We start from the raw sequence: 19,427 nt of genomic DNA, 5'->3' as shown, positions 1-19,427 counted from the left end.
TATATAGGTCACAATAATTAATTTGAAGTAAAAGTGGTTTTTAAATAGGTGAAAAAATGGGGGCGCTAAAAAAATATTTATTCTCAAAGTGGGCGGTAGACAAAATAAGTTTGGGAACCACTGCTCTAGGCTATAGTACTCTCTTCTAAACAATATACTAAAACATATAAGGTATTGGTATTAAAAATATATTGTTACGAATTTACTGCTTGCTAGTTTACTTTGTTAGGTTCGTATCTCTGGATTGACAAATAAAATCAACACTGTTTAATTTAATTCAACAACTCTTTATTTCACAACTCGTCTACACTATAGCAGTTTACTCTTAGCACTGATTGATTACGTTGGCGCTGCCACGGCTTATATAGCCACGCACTTCTCGCTGATGCCGACGTGTCCTTCTAGAATATTGCGTCTGGAAATTACCAGAACATAATGCTATACGGCGCCAATGGAGACAAGCAGACAGCCGCGGCGCCAGACTCTGCAATTGTTCAAGCAGACGGCTGCGGCGCCAGATGTCTATTGTTTCGACAAGCAGACAGTGCGGCGCCACATGTCTATTGTTTCGACAAGCAGACAACCGCGGCGCCAGATGTCTACAACAAGACAAATGCTATTCCATATACCTACAACTATTGTTCATAATAAAGGATGCATATAGCAATACAAATACAACTTAATACTACTTTTGTAACAATATATATATTTGGAAAGAATTTCAATTATCTACATAGGTATAACGCAGTTAGCAAATAATCATTCAAATATTTATTTGATTTTCTTTTTCTTATTTAACCAAGACAATTTTAAAAAAGCGAGTTAAAACCTATACAACATTAAAAGAAAATAATTAAAACCAATACAATTATTAAAAAAATGAGTGAATCATACATGAAATACAAAGAAAATTTCTGTTTTATTAATTTAAATCATCATTCATCATCATCGGAGTCATAAGCTTGGTGGTGTGACTCGTCTTCGTCCTCCATTGAATCGGAATCTGTAAATATAAAACGTAAACTATCAAATAAATGAAAGTAATTTGTTAATTGATCCGAAAGTAGTTAATGAGAAGTTGAGAACTTTGAACTTACCAGGGGTTGGGGTGATTAAGTCACTCACAGAAGTTGGAAGTTGGTCTCCTTCGAACCATTTGAACACAAATTTCTCGTCTTCCTCAATCCAACCAGACTCTAATGGGTTCAATGTCATAGGTTGCTTTTTGTGAGCATTTTTCCAAACTGTTGAAATATAATGTGCTCTTAGAAGTTGCTGGTAAAGTTCACTCTTACACGGTGGTATTGAGCTTGCATGAAAATTCAGTATTTTTTATTGAAGTTTTCATTGACGTCGCAAGCTTTATAATTGTTGCCGAAAAGTTGATACCTTCCATCATCAACATCAATTGATTTTTTTGCGTTATAAAGCTGGCAAGTAAACTTCTGAATGCTGTTAAATACCTGTTGTAACTGGTCCTCTGTCAAATTTTCTTCACCAAGCGTCGCAAATGCTTGTTGAAATTCAACATTTTTTTTAGTAACGTAAAAGGGTTTTTCTTCCCTTTATTAAAGAAAGCTGAATTAAAATCACATCCTGTAAATGAATGGAAGCCGATTAAGCTTTTGGCTAACAATTCACCAAGCTCCTTATAAATTTTCGTGACGTCAATATATCTTTCGTTATTTCCAGTTCCATTGAGCATCCAAATATTGGAATGAGAATTTTGTAAATGTTTCATATTTCCAATCATTATGATTAAAATATCGGTGTCAGAGGCTCTAATAACAATATTTGACTGCTCAGTGATATTGCAAGCATGATAGATTATCTTAGTATCGGCTTCTTCCTGTGAGTTGCAACAGAAACTTTCAACAACACATGATTGAATCTTGTCATTTTCAACTTGATACGATTGACAAGTTCGAAAATTCAAAAATATCTGTCTTTTACCCAAAAATGATTTCATTTCCTCACTAGACCAATGTTTTGAAAAAAAATCTATCAGAGCTTCTTTAAATTTAGAATTTTTACATTCTTTTGCAAAATCTGACGGTCGTACCTGTTCAGGCCCTGAAATTGTGTAATCAATCAATGATGCTTCATGCCGTAGACATCTTTCACTATCTTTTATTGATGGAAAAAAATATTGGTCAAAGATGACATCGATTCTTCGGGTAGGATACTTTGATACCATTTGCAGAAACTTTTTTGAAATACTCCCGAATGTTTTGGGAACTTCTTTCATTGAGTGTAGGATGAAAAATCCATCAATTAAAATTGCATCTACATTACGGGGTGGTTCTTGATCAATATTCGGTTCATGGCATTTTAAAAGTACAGGTTTATCAGTTTTACAGAAACCACCATCTAGATGACATAAAGCAAGAGGTACAGGAGATATTGGATATGCTAAAATTTTGAGAACATCAATTTGATGGTCCATTGAAATTCCTAACAAACGTCTGAACAAATCTCGCTATAACTTAATCTCTTGTTGCTTACCTCCAATTCTTACAGATTTTTTTTTTTGAGAAGTAAGCTTGTTGTGTATTGGTGTCTTTTTGATGGCTTTTTCAAATCTTTTCGGATCAGATGTACATACATTCCGATATGAAAGTTGTTCGTAGCTCTTCACCATTTTTTTCGATATTTAAGAGAAACTCTTCCACTTGAGATGACGCAGCTTTGCCGGAGCCAATGTTAAATAGTTGATCAGGTGATAAATCAACGCTGAAGGGATTCACATATTGATCGAACGAGCTGATAAATTTTTCAAGTTGTTGACAACTTCTCCTAATATTGTGAGGCTGTAATTCTGCTGTAATATCTTGCTTTTTAGTAATTCCTAACTCTTCTAATACGTGTGTAATTATACTTGACTCGTGACTTCTCGCCCACCGTTGACGTGCTGAAATCAGGTGAGTGAGATGTGTGATACCAGTAAGCGTTCTCGCAGCATCGGCATTAATGGTCTGCTCTAACGTAAGATCAATAGGCTGTCTTGAAAATGGTTTATTGGTACGCTTTACTCCAAAAAATCCTTTCAATATTTTTATGTGTGAGAAAAGATCTAAAATGCATTATTTGTAGTGCTAAAGACATTATTGGGTGTAATCTTTTACAACGATTGAAATGTTTGCCTTCAATAAAACTTGAAACGGATTCACTAGCAAGCATTTCACTTTCAACCATGATTGTTGATAAACCACAATCGTTAATTACTTTTCCAATCGCCTTAAAATATGACATCATAATGTGAAAAGCACCCAGGTGTATAAATAGTTTTTGGAAAGTGTTACTTTCTGTAGCTTGGATTTGCAGTGCAATTTTTGCAATCACTAAATCGTAAGTCACTTGCATGTAATCTTGATTTAACTCCTGCAAAGCTTTCATGCACTGTTGCATAGTTGCCAAAACGATTGCTGTGGAGTCTCGTCTATCAGTATTTTACTGTTAAAACCAGTCCACATAGGAGTATTAGACAATCCCAAAGCATGACTTAGCATCCAAACTGTGTCAATACGATCGTAAAGTTTCTTGTGCACGATTATATTAACTTCTTCTTCACTTTCAGCTTGAATATTACTAGTTTTTTCAGTTTTTTAGCACACTGTGGTAACTCAAAGTCGATGGACTCAAAAGATCGTCTTCTAGATCTATTGTGTTTGCTCTTTCCAGTATCTTCATCTTCTTCTTCTCCATTGTCGGCTTTGGAGTCAATATTCTGATACATTATCCCAACTGTTTCATGGAGAGTGTCTTTTCCAGTCTTGGTATCAACAAATCGGTCAAATGCCATACCAGCCACGAGATTTTCTTCTTTGTTAATTACTTCTGGATATATTTCGGTAGGTGAAACTGATGAAAACGTTGCTTCTGTTTCTAGCACCTCGACAGCGCTGTAACTTATGCAATGACCGCAACGATTAATTTTATCTATGACTTTACGACTGCTTGTCATACTTTTTAGTGCCATGCCTAAGCAAGTATGTTTGGAAGTCTTGATGTTACCGTTGTGAGTCATATATATAATGTCCTGTGACAAAGATTTCACGTGACGTTTAAAACTATCACAATTCTGTCGATTACGGTTGTAACCTCCGAGAATCGATGAACAAAATTCAGAAATCATCAGTGGTGTTGAGCATTCACCTTTAATTAGTCGTTGACTGTTTAAATCGTCAGGTAATTTTTTAGTTTTTATGCTCAAAATTTCCGCTCGTAAAATGCGTCATACCTAGATAATTGAAATTCTTTCAAAATATATATTTTTTTTAATATCAATACCTTATATGTTTTAGTATATTGTTTAGAAGAGAGTACTATAGCCTAGAGTGAATGAAATAATAATCTTTAGGGGAAAAATGAAGGATAGCTACAAACAGTCTATGCATATACCTGACCGGATGGTAATAAAGATTATGCTGTCTGCTGAAGTGAGTCCACAATAAAATCGTCTGCCGTGATTAAAATAGGTTTATAAGACCCTAATGAATAAAATGTATTAATAGCAGATCTGGTCAAATACTTTTAAAATTTTATTTTTTTCAGCACTTTCAAACCCGTCTGCTGCAATGTTAAACGCGCGATAATGGTCTGTCATTGTTGTTTTTCGATAATAATAATAATATATTGTAAAATTGCAAAACGGCAGACGTGGTCAAATACATCTAAATTTCAACAAAAATCGATACCTGTCTTACCTGGGCGCGCGCCGCGTCCGCCAGGTTGGGCTTAGTGAGTCCCCATGTCATGTGCAATAAGCATAGGGGCCTCACTGGACAAAACTCTAGGTCTGATCAAATACATACTGGTAGCTTTTCACTGGCTCTTAGACTATATCTTGGTATTCACCTAGATAAAAGGCTCACGTGGAGAAAACACATCTCTAGTAAAATTACATGTATGAAGATTAGAGCTGCGAATTTAAATTGGCTTTTAAATAAAAACTCCAAACTTAGCCTAGACAACAATGTGCTTTTATATAATGCGGTCATAAAGCCGATTTGGATATATGGCATTCAACTGTGGGGTACGACCTGTGCAACTAATATTGACATGGATAATTCGGGTGGTGGAGCACGGTGCTCGCTCGTTCCAAAGATGTGGTTGGCCGTGGGGAAACGGTTGGCGCATTTATTCCACAGAAATATTAAATAAAAAACAAAGGTTTCTTATAATACTTATATTTGATTATAAAAAATTGGAAACACACTAACCACGTCTGTATCGCAGCGCTGTCGCAAAATGAGAGAGCGCGCGCAACTCTTTAGTTAGAGTTTAGTTGCGCGCGAATTAAAACTTCGAAAAAGAGAAAAGAAAAGATTGCTCTGCCGATACAGACGTGGCAAAAGAAATTGGGCGGGGGCGGCGTCAACATTCTCCCCTCCTTGCAGTATTGCTGCAAATGCAGTTTACAATAAATTATTGAAACTAACTTAACTAACTGGCTACTGCACTTCCTCTTCCACGTCTTCTTTGCAGATGGGGTGGCCGACGAGACGAATCGAGTCTGGTTCGGTCCGGGAAATGCCGCTGAGATGAATCGAACCCCAGTCAGTCATTGCCATGCCGCCAATTTGCATAGAAGTCACCACCTTCCGAGGGCGGCGAGACGACTCGAGTCTAACTCGATCCTGGGTAGGTGGTGAATGTGAGAGGCGTTGACAGCCAGTGCACTTTATTGTGGCGATGTTATATGACGCAGGATATTATATATCCCAGCGACGTATTTTGGGTGATGAGTTGGCCCATTGCCGCTGGTTGTAACCCGGGCAACATGAGCCGGGAGTAAACGTCCGTAGTTTTGCTTGCCTATCCTTGATGATACGGCTGGACGTCGAGAGTCTCGTCCACGCCTTCGCTGTCGACTGCGTTGCTTGTCTGTTGTGGCGCGCTGCATGTTTATTTACTGTTGTTGTTGTGGTGGCCGCATGTTGGTATTGTGTAGACGGCTGTTGTGACGTCACTGACGTTGCTGATTGGTCTTCTTGCTGCGACGCCTGCTGTTGCAGCGGCGCCTGCTGTTGCTGGTGATAATAGGCTGTTTGCAGTTGCTGCTGATGTTGTTTCTGTTGTGTAAATATAAAATTAGTATTATTTACTCTACAAAAATGAGTTTGTGTTATTGTTGAATTTTGTCTGTCGCCTTTGGCATTTATTTTTGTTTCTTCGGAGGGAACGGAACCTGTTAAAACCCAACCGAACACCGTACGTTGTGCAACGAGGGATCCGAAGATTTTCGATTTTACCCCATTTAGTATGATTTTCGGGTAAAGATCCGCTCCGATCAACAAGTCAACCTTTTGACTCGTATAGAAATTATTATCCGCTAAGGGGATATTGAGTAACCTTTTTACAATTGAAGACTTAATTGATCTGGATGGAAGCAGTCCATTACCAAAGCTTCCGCTTCTAGTTTCAAACTTTTGTTACGGAGCGAGCCAATTGTGATCGAGCATACCGATTGAACTCGTCCTGATACGGAATTATTCAATCCTGCAACTCGCGCGCTGACCTTTTTGGTTGCCAGATGTAAGCGTTTTTGCAGACTATTGCTTACGAAGGTGGCTTCAGATCCCGAATCAATCAGGGCTCTGACAGTGAAGGTGCTCTCATTGTGACATATGGTCACCATGGCTGTACCTAAGAGCATGCTTCGACTGGTAGGCACATTTGAAATATTGGCCTTAATAGAGGCCACATGAGATTTAGTAGAAATCTCAGTAGTGTCTATGCTGTCAGAAATCTGAGCTATTCCCTCACTCTGATCCCGGTGAATCATAGAGTGATGTCTCTGCTTACATTTGGAACAATTAAACAGACTTTTACAATTTTTGACTTCATGTGAGTCCGTTAAACAGTTTAGGCAGACGTGGAGTTTTCTGACAGCATCTAACCGTGCGTTAGGCTGCATCTCAATGAATCTTTGACATGTTTTCAAAATGTGTGATTGAGATGAGCACAGTTTACATTTGATATGGTCTGTTTTGGCGTGATGGGCATTGCGGGGTTTAGATCCAATCCTTGACTGCAAGGTTGGTATCTGATCTTCACTATCAGCCGACTTAATCTTGGGTTGAGTACCCAACTCGCCTTTGAGGTTTGATACTCTCTCAAGCGTTTTAATCCGTTTTGTTAGAAACTTGTCTAACTCGACCCATTTTGCGATCTCTGAATCCGAATCCAGGGATTGTTCCCAAAGCGATAGTGTATAGTCCGGTAGTCGGATTGAACACAAATACGTAAAAATGGCATCCCAGCTATCTACATTGATGGCATGTATTTGTAAAGCTGAAATGCAGCTATTAATCTCCCGCTGTAAATTTCTGAGTTCGGTTTCAGATTCTGTAGAAATGTGCGGAAGCTTGAATAATAAATTCAATTGTGTATTGACAAGTACTCGCTTGTTTTCATACCTACGCAACAAATTGTTCCAAGTCAATGCGAATCCGTCATTCGTCAGTGGCGCTTTCGAAACAATAGCTTTTGCTTCACCTCGCGTTTTTTGACTCAAATGGAATAACTTTTCTACCGGAGATAGCCTTGGGTTATTCCCATATATAGCGGCAAATAAATCCCTAAAAGAGGGCCATTGTAAAACATCGCCATGAGATATTTCGGTATCACATGGCGGTAAATTGATAGAATACCTCACGGATTCTACAGTTTGTTGTAACCGTTCAGGTTGAATCACCGTTGAATATGAAGTAGGGCTTTGGTTGAACGCCGTGAGGTTGTGCATGTATTCGCCCATCAAGGCCGCGCGACACACATAAGCGTGGTAACAGCTTGTATATTTAAGTTTGAGGTCGTCAATTGAGCTTGTGTCAGAAGGATCCACTTTTGGCAAACACAACTTGTATTCTGACTTAACCTCTGCCCACAGAGATTTCAGTTCAGCTTGTTGTACTTCCAGAGAGTAGGCACTTTGGTTGTTTGCTGTTGGAGTAAAAGACTCCTCAAACTCCAGGAGAGCGTCTGCAGCTGTGGTAAAGGCTCTGATGGATTCCATTGTTTTCGAAAATTGAATCGGAACTGCAAAAATGTTGCACAAACTCGGATTAGAACATGAAATTAAAATTTAAAAATATTTGAAAATATGTTGCAAAAGTTCAAAAGTTATAGAACCAATCACGGACAAATTACAAATTAGTAGTGCGTTGTTTCTCAGTGAAGCGTGAATTTTCGAAGGCACAAAAAAATAATAAATTCAGTGAACTATTTTCTCAAAGTATTTTTCTGAATTTAATTAGAATGTGCTTGATGGGTAATCGGACCAATGCACTTGTACTTGCACTTGCAAATTTAGTGAAGTATTTTCGCAAAGTAATTTTCCCAAATTTAATTTGAATGTTCTTGCTGTGTAATCGGCCCAATGCACTTGCAAGCCTAGTCTTTGACTATGTACACAAACAAAATTGATGTGTGCTTAATTGCTTTATTTAAATGCAAATACAAATAAAATTTCAGAAGTACTTATTTGATTTATCAACGAATGACTTTCACTTTGTTCACGGGGTTATTTTCGAATTTAACACTACACTTTTTTGTTTTCTGCTGTCTTTCTGGGATGGCTGCTGCGCTGCTTGGCGTATGCTGCTTTGCCTTTGTTGCTCTCCCTTTGCTGCTTTGCCTGTGCGTCTTCGCCTTTGCTGCTCTGACTTCGCTGTTCTGACTTTGCTGCTTGCCTTAGCTGTTTGGCTTTCTAGCCGTCGCTCACTTCACTTTTCTCCAGTTTTTGGTGTCGCTCACTTCACTGGTTTTAATTTTTTGTTGACGCTCCAGACGATTTTGTACGTCCAAGAGATTTATAATTTTATTCGAATAACAGTGTGTTTTTATGTTTTTTTTCTATGCAAAGTGAAATATTCAGTGCATTTTCCAGGTGTATTTATTGTTGTACTTAAATGAAGTACAATACTACCTGCAATCTTGTGCGTTGATTTTGTGGGTAGAGTGCCAAAAATAAGTTTTGGTCTCCACTTCACACAGCACAATGGGTTTTGTACATAAGTGATGCACCAACTTATCTATTGCCTTATAGCTTGCAGAGCACAAATCCAAAATATGTTTGGCTGTAACTTGCGAGTTGCTAAAGCGGGCAAATTATGCACTTTCACTTTAATAAAAAATCGACTTGTTACCTATTATCCGGCTCGAAGGACCAATAATAATTCGGGTGGTGGAGCACCGTGCTCGCTCGTTCCGTTGATGTGGTTGGCCGTGGGGAAACGGTCGGCGCAAATATATCCACAGAAATATTAAATAAAAAACAAAGGTTTCTTATAATACTTATATTTAATTATAAAAATTTGGAACCACACTTACCACGTCTGTATAGCAGGGCTGTCGCAAAAGGAGAGAGCGTGCAACTTTTTAGTTAGAGTTTAGTTGCGCGCGAATTAAACTTCGAAAAAACTTCGAAAAAGAAGAAAAGAAAAGATTGCTCTGTCGATACAGACGTGGCAAAAGAAATTGGGCGGGGGCGGCGTCAACAGTTATATTACAAAGGTTTCAATCAAAAATGCTTAGACCAATCTGTACATTCGTAATGAAAGTACCCATAAAGACCGTGGTATTTCTATGTTAAGGAAAGAAGTGGAAGACAGCAGAATTAAATATGTATCTAAACTCCGAGATCATCCAAGCCCTTTGGCTAATGCTTTGGTACATTCTTGCTATCAAACACTACTTAAAAGAAGAAATATGCCTGCGTATTAAAGGTTGGTACGCAGCTCTGAAGTAATTGCTCAAGAACAAAAATACATTATTTCTCAAGTAATTTTGACAGCTGGTTACGCATTGTGAATGATCCACATTAGAAGAGCAAGAGAGAATAAACAAAGTAAACAAACTTTGTGCGTATGTATGTATGTATGTATGTGTATGGTAACACAAATATTTTCATTGAGATTTAAGGAATGTTGTTGATGATTGGTTGGTTTTATACAACATTTCAAAATGGAACATACTTTATAATAATGATTTCAACTAATTTAGGATGAATTTGACGATTACTTCGAATTTCCTGCAAGAAACAATTGTTGATTTGATGTTTCTTCGCAAAACCAGGTTTTCCATATTCACATTTTATTGAAAAAAAGTATTAAAAATTAGTACTAGCTTTCTTAAGAGCTGCGTACTAGCACAAGTAACTTTATCGCAGGAACGTTTCTGGACCGTTTCTTAAGCGTTTTTTTATATGAAGTTTTTACGTTTCTTGAGAGCTGCGTACTAAGCTTAAAGAGCGACGTATCACCAAAATAGCTCAACCACTTGCTTGAGCCTGTCTACTTTTTAAATAGATTTGGGATTTATATCTTATTGTTAAGCTTTAAGAAAAAGGAGATACAATAAATAAAATGATTTTGAAAAAAAAAACTTCAAAGTTATGAATGCAACAGTGACGTGAGAGCGACGACTGTTTGCTTGATGACAGCAGATATTTCGTCTTGCCCTCGTTCACTGCCAGACCCATTTGTTTTGCTTCCTTGTCCAGTCTGGAGAAATCAGAACTAACGTCGCGGTTGTTGAGGCCAATGATATCAATATCATCGGCATACGCGAGCAGCTGTACACTCTTATATAAGATTATACCTACTCGATTAAGTTCTACAGTTCGAATTATTTTCTCCGGCAGCAGATTGAAGAAGTCGCACAAAAGGGAGTCGCCTTGTCTGAAACCTCGGGAATACCTCGGGGATACCAAATTCCGACATCGCGGCATAAAGGCAGCTCTTTTTTGTGCTGTCGAAAGCAGCTTTGAAATCGACGAAGATGTGGAGGTTTTTCGATTCTCTTTCAAAAGCGTCTCGCATCCCTCTTCAACTCTCGGTATCTATAAAATCCCGCACGTGTTGTGGTCGATCGTAGCGTTGCGATGTAGGCAGTCTGTTTTTTGACCCGTGAAAAAATAATTGTTACACACCACCTCTTTCCCACAAAACTAATACGGCTGTGTAAACTCACGTTAGCAATACCAAAAGCTCCGTCAGGAAGTACCTCTCCGAGCCGTTCGATACCAAACGAAGTTTCAGACAATGCGACTCCCTAACATGCGACTTTTTTAATCTGCTGCTGGAGGAAATAATTCTAACTGCAGAACTTAAAGAAACAGCAACAATGTTTTATAAGAGTATACAACTGTGAAAGTATTCGACACAGTGCCCGCCAGGGGAAGCAGAAGAAGAGCTCCACTCAGTTGGAAATACCAGGTCGAGAAGGACCTGGCTATGATTGGAATCTCCAATTGGCGGCACGTAGGGAAAAGAAGAAACAGTTGGCGTGATGTTGTTAATTCGGCTTTAACCGCATAAGCGGCGTAAATAAGAAGATTTATGTCAGATGCCCACATAAACGCTTGAAAAGCTTTAGCCCGATTTCGACAATTTCAGATTGAATTTAAAACTTTGTTGTATGAGAATTAGGCGTGGTTTTGTGCGATTTCGTTTATTCTCACAACGTAATATAATAATGAAAGGATCGTTTTAATTTGATTGAAATCGGTTGGCTAAGTTCTGAGGAATGACAAATTAACATAAAGGCAGACGGTGTCGCGCTCATTGTTCAGATTTGCCACGGCCTTCTATGAAGCTTTTCCTTGTCATATACAATGTGAAGTTTAATGCTTCTGGCGTATTTGTATAACGCATTTAGTAGTTTTTCACATAACCGTAATGTGGGAGTGGACATGGTCTCTTTTAGATTTCACGCATTTTTCACCGTTTGAGAAGGTGCTGGAAAGAATTGCGTCAACAAGTTTATATGGTTTTAAAAGTTTATGAGATATGCGCATTAAATCTAAAGGGTGATTTTTTAAGAGCTTGATAACTTTTTTTTAAAAAAAAACGCATAAAATTTGCAAAATCTCATCGGTTCTTTATTTGAAACGTTAGATTGGTTCATGACATTTACTTTTTGAAGATAATTTCATTTAAATGTTGACCGCGGCTGCGTCTTAGGTGGTCCATTCGGAAAGTCCAATTTTGGGCAACTTTTTCGAGCATTTCGGCCGGAATAGCCCGAATTTCTTCGGAAATGTTGTCTTCCAAAGCTGGAATAGTTGCTGGCTTATTTCTGTAGACTTTAGACTTGACGTAGCCCCACAAAAAATAGTCTAAAGGCGTTAAATCGCATGATCTTGGTGGCCAACTTACGGGTCCATTTCTTGAGATGAATTGTTGTCCGAAGTTTTCCCTCAAAATGGCCATAGAATCGCGAGCTGTGTGGCATGTAGCGCCATCTTGTTGAAACCACATGTCAACCAAGTTCAGTTCTTCCATTTTTGGCAACAAAAAGTTTGTTAGCATCGAACGATAGCGATCGCCATTCACCGTAACGTTGCGTCCAACAGCATCTTTGAAAAAATACGGTCCAATGATTCCACCAGCGTACAAACCACACCAAACAGTGCATTTTTCGGGATGCATGGGCAGTTCTTGAACGGCTTCTGGTTGCTCTTCACCCCAAATGCGGCAATTTTGCTTATTTACGTAGCCATTCAACCAGAAATGAGCCTCATCGCTGAACAAAATTTGTCGATAAAAAAGAAAAGAACGGAACACTGATTTTGGTAATAAAATTCAATGATTTGCAAGCGTTGCTCGTTAGTAAGTCTATTCATGATGAAATGTCAAAGCATACTGAGCATCTTTCTCTTTGACACCATGTCTGAAATCCCACGTGATCTGTCAAATACTAATGCATGAAAATCCTAACCTCAAAAAAATCACCCTTTATTAGAGAGCGGAGCTTCGTCCACTTTTAGAAAGTTTCAGCATGCAGGACCTCTCACCTTTCCGTTCACTTGTAGATTATTTATGACATTTTAAAAGTTTTCGTAAACTGTCATTTTATGGGCATGGCAATAATCCGATTACGCCAATTTACTATATCGTCTCCCCGATTTGACCAAATTTCATGACGACATCTTAATTTTTACTCAAGTTCTAGCTTGCACAGATAGACGGTTAGAGAAACACCCGATTATGAACTCGGCTCTATGTATATGTAGCTCTATATTTATTTCGATTTGCTTTAGGTGATACGAAAAATTGTTAGCTGAACAAAACTATTACAATCTATAGCAACATGTTACGGAGTATAAAAACTTTGCGAAAGATTTCAACATGCATTATTCATCGAAAGGTGAACGGACTACAATCATGTTTGGTATCTTATAAACTTCTATTATGCATGGTGCACTCGGTTTTATTAGTGTATTTTGCTTCGTATTCAAGGTATTAGTATTAAAATCAGTCTAGTTTAATCAAATGAGATATAACAGGTTGTCAAAAAAGTCTTGCGGTATTTTCGCTAGTTCGTAGTTCTAGTTTTATTTTTGGAAGGCTCGTTTCACGCGCTAACACGTGTTTGATTGATTGTCGTTTCTTTTAAGTCGTTCGTGAGTTATAGCGTCGCAAACATGGAGCAAAATAAAGAGAAAATACGGCATATTTTACAGTACTACTACGATAAAGACAAAAATGCATCTCAAGCCGCCAATAAAATTTATGCAGTTTATGGACCCGATATAGTTCCGCACAACGATGGTTTCAACGTTTTCGTTCTTGTGTAGAGGTGGTCGAAGATGCGCCACGCTCCGGAAGGCCTGTCGTCGAAAATTGGGATAAAATCACTGAATTCGACGAAAGAAACCGGCATAGTAGCAGCCGTAGAATCGGTCAAGAGCTGGGTATGAGTTATCAAACCGTTATAAACCATTTGAAGAAGCTTGGAGTCACTATACATTGACGCAAAAAAACATCTTTTACCGTATCGACGCATGCAAATCGCTTCTGAATCGCAACAAAATCGACCCGTTTTTGAAGCGTATGGTGACTGGCGATAAAAAGTGGGTCACTTACGATAACGTAAGGTGCAAACGGTCGTGCTCGAAAAGCGGTGAAGTGGCCCAGATGGTGGCCAAGCCTGGATTGACGGCCAGGAAGGTTCTTCTGAGTGTTTGGTGGGATTGGCAGGGAATATTCCACTATGAGCTGCTCCCCTATGGCCAAGAGCTCAATTCGGACCTGTACTGCCAACAACTGGACCGCTTGGAGGCAGCACTCATGCAGAAGAGGCCATCTTTGAACAACAGAGGCCGAATTGTCTTCCATCAGGACAACGCCAGGCCACACACATCTTTAGTGACGCGCCAGAAACTCCGGGAGCTCGGATGGGAGGTTTTTTTGCATTCACCGTATAGTACGGGTCTCGCACCAAGTGATTACAACCTGTTTCTGTCCATGGCGAACGCGCTTGGTAGTCTGAAGTTGGCCACAAGAGAGTCCTGTGAAAATTGGCTCTCCTAGTTTTTTGCCAATAGGGAAGCAAGCTTCTATGAGAGGGGCATTATGAAGATGGCATCTCGTTGGGAACGCGTCATCGAACAAAACGGCGCTTATTTGACTTGAATCGCATTATTGTAACCAATTTTATGAACAATTGAAAATTCAATAAAAATACCGCAAGACTTTTTTGACAACCATAAAATGAAAAAAAATATTATGAATACACAATACACATACATATGTATGTGTACACATGTTAATACCCTGCCAGCCAATAGTGGTGATTTTGCCATAGGCCGCGTGAAGATTCTAACCACTTTTCCTCTCACACGTACGTATACGTGTGAACATACATCTCTGTTGCGCTCATTTTGGAGTGTCATATAAAAAAATATACCTGACCTGCTCTAATATCCTCAATCGACAACTGATGCGCGGTTTCATTTTCTCTTTCCTAATTTAAAATATTTTTAAAGTTATAAACATTTTATAGTTATCTTTATATCTAAAACAAAAAGCAAGACTGATTATATAACACGAGTATCATACTGAAAGAAAAGATTAATATTATCCGAAAAAACAACAAAATATATTAAATACAAATAGAATTGAGTCTGAAAGTAAGATTTTTTATATACAAATTATAATAATATCTGAAAGAAAAGAATAATATTATCTGATTATTTAAAATATAAAACAAACATTTGTTTTCACATACATATTATTACGAGTATATCACTAGATTCTGCAATGGATTGGACTGATTCAATTATATTAAACACTTACTTTTGAAAAATATGTCAGAAACTAATTTGTAGTAGACAGCAAAATAATTTTTTTTGCAATGAATTAAGTTAACTTTTGAGGTAACAACGCAAACAAAACAGCTGAATGATGTTACCAAGTAACGAAAAGCTATCATGGTACTTCGTTATTCGGTAACGACTAACGAATTAACAAAACTGGTCTGAATACCCCTATTGACTCTTTGACAAAACGTGAGCTTCGGTCAATGGTTGTCCGTGACAACGGAAATTTCGCATGAAACAATAAGAGTACATGTTTACACACAAAACACTGTCTAATAAAATACTGCACTCGTTTTGTTTCGTCGCCGATTCAGGACAATTCTGAATCGGCGTTAGAAATAACGGGTGATTTTTTTGAGGTTAGGATTTTCATGCATTAGTATTTGACAGATTACGTGGGATTTCAGACATGGTGTCAAAGAGAAAGATGCTCAGTATGCTTTGACATTTCATCATGAATAGACTTACTAACGAGCAACGCTTGCAAATCATTGAATTTTATTACCAAAATCAGTGTTCGGTTCGAAATGTGTTTCGCGCGCGTGTTTTGTTCAGCGATGAGGCTCATTTCTGGTTGAATGGCTACGTAAATAAGCAAAATTGCCGCATTTGGGGTGAAGAGCAACCAGAAGCCGTTCAAGAACTGCCCATGCATCCCGAAAAATGCACTGTTTGGTGTGGTTTGTACGCTGGTGGAATCATTGGACCGTATTTTTTCAAAGATGCTGTTGGACGCAACGTTACGGTGAATGGCGATCGCTATCGTTCGATGCTAACAAACTTTTTGTTGCCAAAAATGGAAGAACTGAACTTGGTTGACATGTGGTTTCAACAAGATGGCGCTACATGCCACACAGCTCGCGATTCTATGGCCATTTTGAGGGAAAACTTCGGACAACAATTCATCTCAAGAAATGGACCCGTAAGTTGGCCACCAAGATCATGCGATTTAACGCCTTTAGACTATTTTTTGTGGGGCTACGTCAAGTCTAAAGTCTACAGAAATAAGCCAGCAACTATTCCAGCTTTGGAAGACAACATTTCCGAAGAAATTCGGGCTATTCCGGCCGAAATGCTCGAAAAAGTTGCCCAAAATTGGACTTTCCGAATGGACCACCTAAGACGCAGCCGCGGTCAACATTTAAATGAAATTATCTTCAAAAAGTAAATGTCATGAACCAATCTAACGTTTCAAATAAAGAACCGATGAGATTTTGCAAATTTTATGCGTTTTTTTTAAAAAAAAAGTTATCAAGCTCTTAAAAAATCACCCTTTATAAAATATATACTGAGTCGTTTGTGCATTACAAATATGCGAATCTGTAAGCGTACATAAATGCTTAATTCTGTTATTTTTGTGCCCCTGATGTAAAGAGTGGTGAAACACGCTCATCCAAAACAGTGCCCCTTAGAAAAATTAAATATCCTAAAATTGGCAACACCGTTTTGATTTTTTAATTCAGCATATCACGATCTCACATCAAAAGATATATAAATGTACAGACCAACAATTATTTCGACAACCTCCCGATAAAATTTATATACTATTAACATTGTAAACAAATTGTATTTTTTATTAGTCGAAGTTCGAGCACTGGCGATCAACCGATATTTACCATATAATGGCAATCAGAAGTTTGCAGTCCTTGCAATGGCTATATTGGGGGTAGAGTAATATTGACCCAGTTTTATCCATTTTGGGCATAAGAACACACTCATATAACGATAGAGTCAATCGGAAGTTCGAAAATTTTTATTTGATGTCAAAGGGGCAAAGGGGCTTGACCGAATTTTTATTAATTTTTGACACAAGGGTACAGTGCTTTCAGAAAAAATTCTTAACGAATTTCAATAATGTATCCCACATATTTACCAATGTTTTCAGTAAAAATTCAGCTGTAGCTACTGGGGTCCTCAACTTAGGTAACGTTATACTCTAATTTGGACAAGTTTTAGACTTTATATGGCATACCTTAACGGTACTATTTGTGCAAAGTTTTATCCCGATATATTTATTGGTGCTTGATTCGTATACTATAGTGTAAGAATGGGATAGAATTTAAAATTGTGGTATATGAGAAGTAGGCGTGGTTGTAAATTTATTTAGCAAATTTTCCCACCATAATAGGATAATTTTCTTACTTGTCGAATTATTTGAAATTGGTTCAGCAAGAGTTGAGACCTCTTAGCACCTATAAAGCCCCTTTATTTCATCTTGGATTTTATGTCTCCGAAGTATTTAGTTATTGAGTTATCGAACTTTTAGTAGATTTCAACTTAATCGTTATACGGGGAGTGAGCTGGGATCCGTTTTCAGCCATTTCCTCACTGTCGGAGGGGATGTGAAAAAATGCTATTAGCAATTCTAATTCATTTGGCTAAATTGGTTTTCTGAGATACTTATGTATGTATATTAAACCACCGTAACCGCTCCCACCTTTTAAACCCACAGATGCCATTACCTAACGCGATTCGTTGTAGTAAAACAGACATTTGAAACATATTTGGGAGTTTAATTATAGCAATTTATAAGTTCACGATTATTTGCGTGGGTGCGATTATTTGCGTGGGTGCGACAATGGTTCGATTCTAGCCATCTGCAATGCCAACCTCTTTTGGTTTCCAACTCGTCATCCTGATCTTATACATAACTCTACATCTGTCACGATTAGTTAGGTGAATACATCTATTATACACTGTAGCAAAATATTGCGAGAGCCGATATTAATTCGTTTATTTATTCTTTTTTTAGGTCATCGACTTTGGTTCATCATGCTATGAAAGTCAACGTGTTTATACCTACATTCAATCTCGTTTCTACCGCGCACCTGAAGTTATACTTGGATGTAAATACGATCGTGCAATTGACATGTGGTCATTTGGATGCATTTTAGCTGAGTTGCTTTCTGGGCATGCCCTTTTTCCTGGGGAAAATGAAAGTGACCAATTAGCATGTATAATTGAAGTCCTTGGTATACCTAACAAAAACTTGCTTGTCTGTGCCAAACGTGCAAAGGCTTTCTTTAACCCAAAGGGATATCCTAGATACTGTACGATACGCACAATGCCTGACGGTACGGTCGTTTTAACTGGTGGCCAATCACGTAGAGGAAAGATTCGTGGACCGCCAAGTTCTAAAAGCCTATCAAATGTTTTAGATGGTTGCAAAGACGCATTATTTTTAAATTTTATACGCGGCTGTTTAGAATGGGATCCACAAAAGCGAATAACACCAGCAGAAGCCCTTAAGCATCCGTGGTTGCGCCGACGTCTTCCAAGGCCCCCTAATTATGTTAGTTACTCTGGTGATGGAGAAAATATTAACGGTGACAATAGAAACAATCGCGATCATACTCCTATAAACAGTAAACATACAATACTCTAAAGTTCTACATATACTTTTTGATTGATATATGAACATTACGTTATATAGGTAAAAATTACTAACGAGTATCTACTATTTCTCAGTATCAGAATTTAACAGCACAATTTTGCGAGCTTCTCAGGTTTACTACGTCACTACGAGTATAATTAAATCGTTGACGGCCTATAAAGTGGACAATGACGCTCCATAAAGTAAATATGTTTCGCCCGAAAAAATGTTATAATTATGAACGATTTAGTAATATGTAATGACTTTTATGTTGTAGGTCATTTTAAGACAGTAGGGAACATGCTTTCAAAACAATTCATTTCTTTCCATAGTGATATAAGTAACATGAATAAAGAGGAAAGTAAAAGTTATTTAAATGAAGGAGAGAAAAAAATTAATTAAAATTAAGGGAGAGTATTCTTTATTCAACAAGATCGATAATGCACTACATATTTGGTTTCTTGGTCGAGTAGGTGTAAAAACAAAATATTTCACCTCAAAGTGGGCGATGCCACACCTATTGTGAGACTTTGATACTGCATCTGTATGCAGGTTGTCTGTTGTCTTATCTTTACTTTTAATTTTAATGTCTGATTTTTTTGGTTAGATAGTTGTTGCACTTTTAGTAATTTAGAGCATAACCTTTGTTAAGAAGGTAGGAGTGGTTATTATCCGATTTACCACAGTATAAAAGAAGAAGTGTTTCTTCTTCTTTGCGTGGACACCTCTTACGCAGTTATAGCCGAAATTACAACAGCGAGTCAATCGTTACTCCTACGCCAACTGGTGATTCCAAGTGTAGCCAGGTTCTTCTCCAAACGGACTGGAGGTTTTCGTAGCCGCTGTCTTTTTAATGGCTGAACTGCGTCAATGTCGTAGTATATCTCGAATAGCTCATCGTTCTATCGACTGCGGTATTCAAGGTTGTCAATGCGCAAAGGACCATGA

The 19,427-nt window shown here is 38.0% G+C and overlaps 2 protein-coding genes across 2 annotated transcripts in view; one reads left to right on the top strand and one right to left on the bottom strand.

Annotated features, from left to right (window-relative positions):
• Nucleotides 1-17,988, top strand: part of LOC105223425 (uncharacterized) — a 155,867-nt gene extending 137,879 nt beyond the window's left edge. The window contains exon 2 of the transcript XR_007423162.1: nucleotides 17,859-17,988. The gene's annotated coding sequence lies outside the window, so the exon portion shown is untranslated. The remainder of the gene's footprint in view (nucleotides 1-17,858) is intronic.
• Nucleotides 1-19,427, bottom strand: part of LOC125779136 (uncharacterized) — a 153,076-nt gene that overhangs the window by 106,450 nt on the left and 27,199 nt on the right. The gene's annotated exons all lie outside the window — the stretch shown is intronic.

The sequence above is a fragment of the Bactrocera dorsalis genome, chromosome 6 (assembly GCF_023373825.1).
Source record: "Bactrocera dorsalis isolate Fly_Bdor chromosome 6, ASM2337382v1, whole genome shotgun sequence".
In the NCBI taxonomy this organism is placed as follows: domain Eukaryota; kingdom Metazoa; phylum Arthropoda; class Insecta; order Diptera; family Tephritidae; genus Bactrocera; species Bactrocera dorsalis.
This window is presented reverse-complemented; position numbering and strand designations above follow the sequence as displayed.